The 7,791-nt window shown below is 37.3% G+C and overlaps 1 non-coding gene across 1 annotated transcript; it reads right to left on the minus strand.

Annotated features, from left to right (window-relative positions):
• Nucleotides 1-368: 368 nt before the first annotated feature.
• On the minus strand, nucleotides 369-443 carry Trnas-cga (transfer RNA serine (anticodon CGA)). The gene has a single exon. It is a non-coding gene; the product is annotated as a tRNA-Ser (tRNA).
• Nucleotides 444-7,791: the final 7,348 nt, after the last annotated feature.

A 7,791-nucleotide genomic window follows, 5' to 3' on the forward strand; every position in this document is an offset into this window, starting at 1 on the left:
AAAAATGCACACACAAACTTTTCCATACAAGTTTTACCTGTGGTGGGTCCCAACAAAATACTTTTGCATTCAGGGTCGAAAGTTGGAGATTTAAATTTCATGAAAAGATACCACCACACTGCAATAAAGAAAGCCTTTGTTTTAATTATTGCCATCTATAATCACATAGCATACCCATGACATGCTGTCCTCCATATTATAACAACACAAAACCAGCACTCCTTCATTGAACTTTTCTGATGTCCTCCATCTGTCTTATCTGTAAGGATCATTTGCTCATTTACAGATAAATTCTCTATGCAGAATGAGATTTTCACTCTGCAGCGGAGTGTGCACTGATATGAAACTTCCTGGCAGATTAAAACTGTGTGCTCGACCGAGACTCGAACTCGGGACCTTTGCCTTTCGAAGGCAAGCGCTCTACCATCTGAGCTACCGAAGCACGACTCACACCTGGTACTCACAGCTTTACTTCTGCCAGTATCTCGTCTCCTACCTTCCAGGAGTGCTAGTTCTGCAAGGTTCGCAGGAGAGCTTCTGTAAAGTTTGGAAGGTAGGAGACGAGATACTGGCAGAAGTAAAGATGTGAGTACCGGGCGTGAGTCGTGCTTCGGTAGCTCAGATGGTAGAGCGCTTGCCCGCGAAAGGCAAAGGTCCCGAGTTCGAGTCTCGGTCGGGCACACAGTTTTAATCTGCCAGGAAGTTTCAAATTCTCAATGAATTTTCACTCAGAATCACTAAAATGTTCACCTCCTGTATAACAGTCCTCTAGAATCAATACACCTGACCACTTCTTCCACAATATCAATAAGTCAGGCAACAATAAGTTTATACTTAATTCTCAGTGACAAACTTCGGTGTAGCCTATTAAAATTCCCAAAACTAATTTATGATCCAACTATGAATTTTTCAACTGTTCTGGTAGATGTAAAAAATAAAAATCTACTTCCATACAGCCTGCAATTTTAACATTAGGTTTTATCGCAAACACTATCTCTCAAGTTTTCCTTTTAATAGTTCAGCTCTGTTCTGAGAGAGTGCAGCTGCAGAAACGACTTCAGGTGATGCCTTCGCTTCAAGCCATGATCTCTTACCTGATCTTCCTTCAACCAACAGGCATCACAACAGATTGTACCATTATTTTTTAATCATAACCGAAGTGTCAGAAGTAATGATTCACTAAATTATTTTGTTTGTCAAGATTATGTTTTAGCTCCACTTGTCTTTTGTGCTCTCACTTATCTATGTCTGATTGTGGTAGAGGACATGTAAGTCTTGTGTATTGCCTGCTTACAGAATAATAAATTGTGCGCTTAGGACCTACACATTGAGGATTCCATACAAACTTTATTATGTATACAGTCAATCCATTCTCGGAAAAGAGGATCTCAACGATTTTTGCTTGTTTTCAACATTGATACTGGCAAGATATTGCTTCCATGGATTCCAAGACTTTCATGAATGTTTTAAATTCAAGTATGAAATCAAAGAATCAAAGGTAAAAGAATTTTTTTTTCGTATGATATAACTACAAATTAACAATTTTCTAACTTTTTTACTTTACTTGTATTATGAAACATTTCTTCTTGCCAAATTTATTGGTTCTACATCAAGGGAAAGCACCCTGTAAGTTCTCATGAGCGAGTTTGCATCACAGTATCATAATGTTATTACGTGCACACAGGAACTGAAGTATCAATTTTTAATATTAATTATACAAGGTGGTCAATGAATCCTAAATAACTCGATAGGTACTTTTCCGTAAGTGTGAACAAAAAAAAAAAAAAAAAAAAAAACCATATGTGATGTAGCCTTTGGGAAATAGATGCTTTCATATTCATAACTCTGATGCCACCTTCTCTATCACACGTTAAAATCTCCAATATGTGACCAGCAAAAGTTGACATGCTGCCCCCTGTGTACCAATCAGGTACTATAGTAAAAATGACACACAAAAGTAACAACGTCTTGTGAAATTGCATTCTAGGGACCTTCATGTTCATGTGGTTCATGTATAGTAACACAGGCATACCAGGCAGCTACAATGTGACAACTGCTAGGTTAATGACGCTAGCAGTGGAAATCAAAATATCACAGTAATGAAGACTAAATAACATTGTATATTGGCATTATTGTTTCACTTACTTTCCTGTAAGAGTAATTTTGTGGTCATTTGCAGCTGTTACCAGATAGTCTAAATGAAGTTTGCAATTTTCAATTATTTGATTTTAAATAACTATGCCTCCTGACTTCAATGCTATACAGAGACTATATTTCTTTTAGGCTATGCCTAGAAGGCATTTTTCTATGCACTTTATCAAGGATGCATGTCAAACGATCCAAGAATTCGAGAGAAATCAAAGAATTAGTTCCATAGTTCAGCATTTACAGCATAATGCAGCATTTGCTATGGTCATTTCTGAAGCCAAAACTTCACATAGAGCTTTATAGGGATTATATAACTTAAATATTCATGATATTTTTTATCATAGGTCAGTTCCAATGACTGCTATGTATGATCATTCACCATCTTATACACAATTATATTTTTATGACATTGATGCTGCTCTTTGCTATAGACTGAATGAAGAATCATCAGTCTTGCTACACTGATAACAACGTAAAACTAAAATTCCTGTTGAATTACTGTCCCCGTCCTGTGGAGAATGAAAATAGAGAAATTTGTATGGTTACTATAGTTACTAAAAAATTATACATCTAGCTTTACAACGAGACAATTCAAACAGATGTGACTGCTGTAACTATTTGAAGGAAATGCAGTGCCTTTAAAAAAAACACCAATGCTGTCCAAAACGCTCAGTTTTAGATTCCTCACTAGGTCAATTATCTTTTAATGGAGACACTGAATGGCATGCTAATTTGTTCCATAACACATCAAATACATCCGCTAACTAGAAATAAAATGAGTGTGTTGCAGTATACATGCTATTGGCTTTCAATCAGAGATGATTTCAGCGTTTTACATCATTCACAAAAATTAGTTCAGCAGAGCATTCTTTAAATGTATGTACATATTTTAGGTAGGAGGCTATTTTGTAGGGAAAATCAGTCTGTCCTAAGGTCAGAAATTTATATCAACTTACATTATTGTTTACTACTAAACCTGAATGATATTGCAAATATTGCAAGAAGAGGTATTTTGCCTTCTTCATTTAATGGTTCTCCAAGAAATCCATATCAGAATTACTTAGATGTAGTGTCCATTGTTCAACATTTTGGGAAAACTTCATTATTTTTCACAATGACTTGCAATCCTAGTTGACTGGAAATTGATCAGCATAAACCTGCTAATTTCCATTCAGAAGTTATTGTGTAAGTATTCAAGGCTAAAATAAAGGAATTAATTGAGACATTGGTGATAAAACATATCCAATATCCATTGTACAGAGGGTGTCTTAGTGGTATTAGCATTAATGTTTGAGGACAATCACTTGACAATCGTTATTTTCTACCGTACAATCCATACTTCCTAAATTTGATTGCCATTTGAATTTTGAAGTTTGAACGACAGTTTAAAGTGTTCAATACACATATAAAGGATATGGTAGTGCAACTATAGAAGTAGGGGTGAAAGAACACGTGATAATAAAGAGGTTCAGATTGATTAAGTACACAAATTTGAGAAAGGCCATTAAGTTGGATCAGCGTAAGCAAGAGTTTTTTTTAAAAAAAGTATCTTCATATTTGCATTAAATAAAACTGATTTTTTGTTACATGTTTAACAATACACTGGCATGTCTTTGCACTATCTTTGGGTAAATGCTGAAGAAAAAATGTAAGAGGAGATTATGCGGAGGTGATAAAATGATTACATGCATGTATGTTATGTAGCCAAAGGATGTAGATTTCTCAGTTATACTTTTTGTGGTCCTAAATCATTTGAAGATGTTAGAACTTTTAATGGAATTGTTTACATTACAGTTGTGATGTCATGCACGTCGGATGTAGTTTGTTGTTATTAAGTATTAAATGGTCTTCGTCATAAATCCTTTGACACATTTTGCTATTGGCTGGCGCTTGTATGTGCAGTATATTTTTTTGTTGTAAATGGCGCAGTTCCTTTGCAACGTAAGCTTTGTTTATTTATGTTTTTCCTCTTGTTTCTGTTTCATTGCTGCCGTATTATTCTCCAGTAGCTGAAAACAGTAATATTCTTTTAAAGAGTATCAGTTGTTACCAGTCAGAGTTATAAAAATTCCATTGTTTTCCAGGTTTTCTCCGGATGAAAAAATTCCAGGGATTTTGCCGGGTGTTCCAGGGCGTATACACAATAAACAAAAGATTATACATTTAAAAACAAAAGATTATATATTTAAAAAAAGATGCATTCCTGAAAGTAGCAAGTAGCAGTAGCTTGAACAGAGACATAAACAAAATGTCTATTGTATGCAAGAGTGTGTAGCGAGCTAGATTCTGGAAAAAGATATGAGTTAGTAATAATGCGTTCACACGTACTGTGTGAACAAGATCGCCTAATGTATGTTCATGCAAACATGTAAATTTTTCCTGTATTATTCCTGCTTACAACTTAACAGGGATTCCTGAATACCTCTATTCCTTCACGCTCCTCTTCCCGCTCTATAAATAATTTCAAAGAATAGAAATTGCGTCAACTCGCTCAGTGTACTGTGATATTGCAACGAGCGTAGCCTGTGCACTAGGAGCGATTACACTGACCAGAGCGCAATTTTGTGAATGAAATTACGGTGGGTTGGCACCATTGAGTATGCTGTAATGTTGCCATGACTGTTGCCTGGCATGACTCTCCAGCAGTCCTAAAACTGACCAGGTGAACATTTAGTCAACGAAATTATGCTCACTTGGCACATCGTAAGTTGTGTATGTGGGCAGCGTATCTTGGTGCCGATATAGTGCTTCCTGGAGGCATACAACGAAAGCTTACATTCGTCTTGTAGGGCAAAAAACTGTTCAATTCATTCCGCAAATAATTGAAAATTGTTGATTATTTAAGTTTTTAATCTTGTGAAAGTAAACACAATCTTCAGAATGTGTCCAAGTACCGAAGCTGCTTATGCAGTTTTTTGGACCTACAGCTCACTTTACAATAAAGTGATCGAAAATATACCCTATAGCTAAAAACGTAGTTAATTTTATATTCTTCCCGAACTGCAAGTAATTTTTTATGACGAGAATGTTCTAGTTCTTATTACCTTCACTGACTAATTCTATTAACTTCTGCATGTAGAGGGCTATGCAGATAAATTGGTGTAAATCTGGTGTTCATCACCGATGTTCGCACCATCAAGGACGCTGCTTATCCTTCATTAATGTGGAACTGAATTTTATCTTTAGGTAGCGGAGCTTTATATACTTCTCTCGAGAAGTTCATATCCAACTGCAGCAGTTTACAAACAGCTATATATTTTTATTTCCATTCTTTACAGCAGACTGACTTCACCTATAGCACAAAGACTATTGTATATCACATTTCCGGAGGAGGGGAATTTACTAATGCTCTGGACTGGAATGGATAATCAGAAACAGCTGACAGGTATTATGATATAAGCTACTTCGCTTAATAAGTCTATTATTAGAGTAAGAACTACAGAATACCATGTATTTTTTGACGTGTTTGGTATGTTTCGAAAATTGGACGAAGTGTTTATACAATACACAGTCTCAGTAGTAGCAGTGACGTAGAAAGTGCTGTTAAAGATGTTTCGCATGACGGAAATGCCTATAAGAATCACTGTGTTGCAGGAATTCTGGGTTATTGATATTCAGACCACTGTAGTACAACGGTGCGTGTTTGGAATAAAAACTGCTGATTACCATTAGAGATTTGCTTTTAAAGGAAAGGCAAATGAAAATTGTTACTGCTAATGACAGTGATTTAAAAAAGTAAAGCAAACTGTCAAAATATATTTTTATGGGGACAATCATGATAACATACGTCTGACTACTTGTAACAACTTGTTCAATTAGCGATATTGCCAGTCATCCCGAAATATTGCCGTTTATTGCAACAACACTTATGAAACATCATTGCAGCCATATGTTGCTGTAAAATTTCGCCCGTGTAAACACACCTCGAGACGGTGTGGGCGTTGGCTAGCAACGCAGAAAGCACAGAGCGAGCTACGCCACTGCAGATATGCGAAAGCAGCAGAGCCATCTGTGCGTGCCAACACGTATTACATTGAGACTACGGGCGTGGAGTGCACGAATGTCACTCAGAGACCTGAGAAAAGCTTTTAGATAAAAAAATAACTGCCTTTGTGAAAGTACTAGTAGTTGGAATATAAAAAGAGACAAAACTGTCTGTTGTATGGCATCAAGTGTAGCGAGCTAGAGTCTGATAAAGGTACTAGCTAGCAAGACTGCGCTCACATGTTGTATGGAAAAGCTTGTTGGAGAAAGTAGACAAGAACAAGCAGTTAATATGCAAAATGTACATGAGTGTCCTCCTCCCTGCCTGCATATAAGTGCGGGTAACCCTATATAACCCTTGTCTCCTTCCCCCTCCATCTCCCCTCCCCACTACAAACAACTAAAGCAGAGTAACAACAAGGGCCACAGAATGGTCTTTAATGTTACCAATATGGATGCTGTGATGATTAAAGCTTTTCCTGGCGTACTGTTTGTTCCATAAATATACAGGATAACTGCTGCATATCAGTAACGTCCTGCCACAATATTTCGGTGCATTAGTGGGGCAACACATCACAATGTCAAATTCTTAAGATCGCTGAATGAATAAAGATGTCGTACTAATCGGCGAAGAACTTATAAAATCGTACCTCAACCAATTTAGTTAATCAAAGAGCGTATTTTCTTCATTATTTGGGTACGACCATATTTATTCTACATTTGCTTATGTTACACGCTACTTAGAAACACACCAGTTCAATATAAACGGTGGTTATTGAAAGACGGGACATAATGTCACACATATTTTGGCGGGACAAAAAGTGACTCACTATAAATATACGGGACGATCCCCTAAAATATGGGACGTCTGATCACCCTACAGTACGTCATCCCACTACAGCCCACATTTGGCATCCTCAGATTTTCATTTATTTTGTCCCCTCGAGGAGGTTCCTAGCATCAGATACTCCTTATAAGAGAAAAAAAAACTAATCATCATTGGGACAAATATATTTGCAGGGATTACGTTTTCATAGACAGTCAGGAATTTGATTTTTTAAAGTACTGCTTGGTGTTTTAATACACGTCCTCCAGCACATTTTTTTTCTCTCGTGATTTTACTATTTTCAGTTCTTTGTGGAAAGTCGTTCGGAGCGAATGAACTATACTCGGTCTCGGCAGAAACTGCCTTTCATTGCGCAAATATTATCTGTACACGGTACGAGGTGCTGAGCTAGCGTCATTATTTTGAAAGTTCTGCTGTCTCCAAATATTGTGCACTAACTGTCAATACCACCCTCAGATGGTCTGTATTATTGCGCAGTACTCAGTACTGAGAACCTTTTACAGATAAACAGTCTCCACCATTGGTGGACAAAACCAGCAACAACTCAATACGTCGGCAACTACTTGCAACAACTCGTTCAATCTGCAATATTGCCCAGTCATCCCGCAATAATGGCGTTTATTGTAGCAACATTGATGGCAGCACTGTTGCGGCTGCACATTGCCGTAAAATATGGCCTGTGTAAACGCACCTCGAGGCCTGTTGTGCGATGACTAGTAACGCCAAATGGTCAGAGCCAGTTAAGCAACTGCAGATGTGCGAAGCAGCAGAGCCATCTGTGCGCACGTAAAGGGATTACGTTCCGACTGTGA

This window comes from Schistocerca nitens, chromosome 12 (genome assembly GCF_023898315.1).
Source record: "Schistocerca nitens isolate TAMUIC-IGC-003100 chromosome 12, iqSchNite1.1, whole genome shotgun sequence".
NCBI classification, from domain to species: Eukaryota; Metazoa; Arthropoda; class Insecta; order Orthoptera; family Acrididae; genus Schistocerca; species Schistocerca nitens.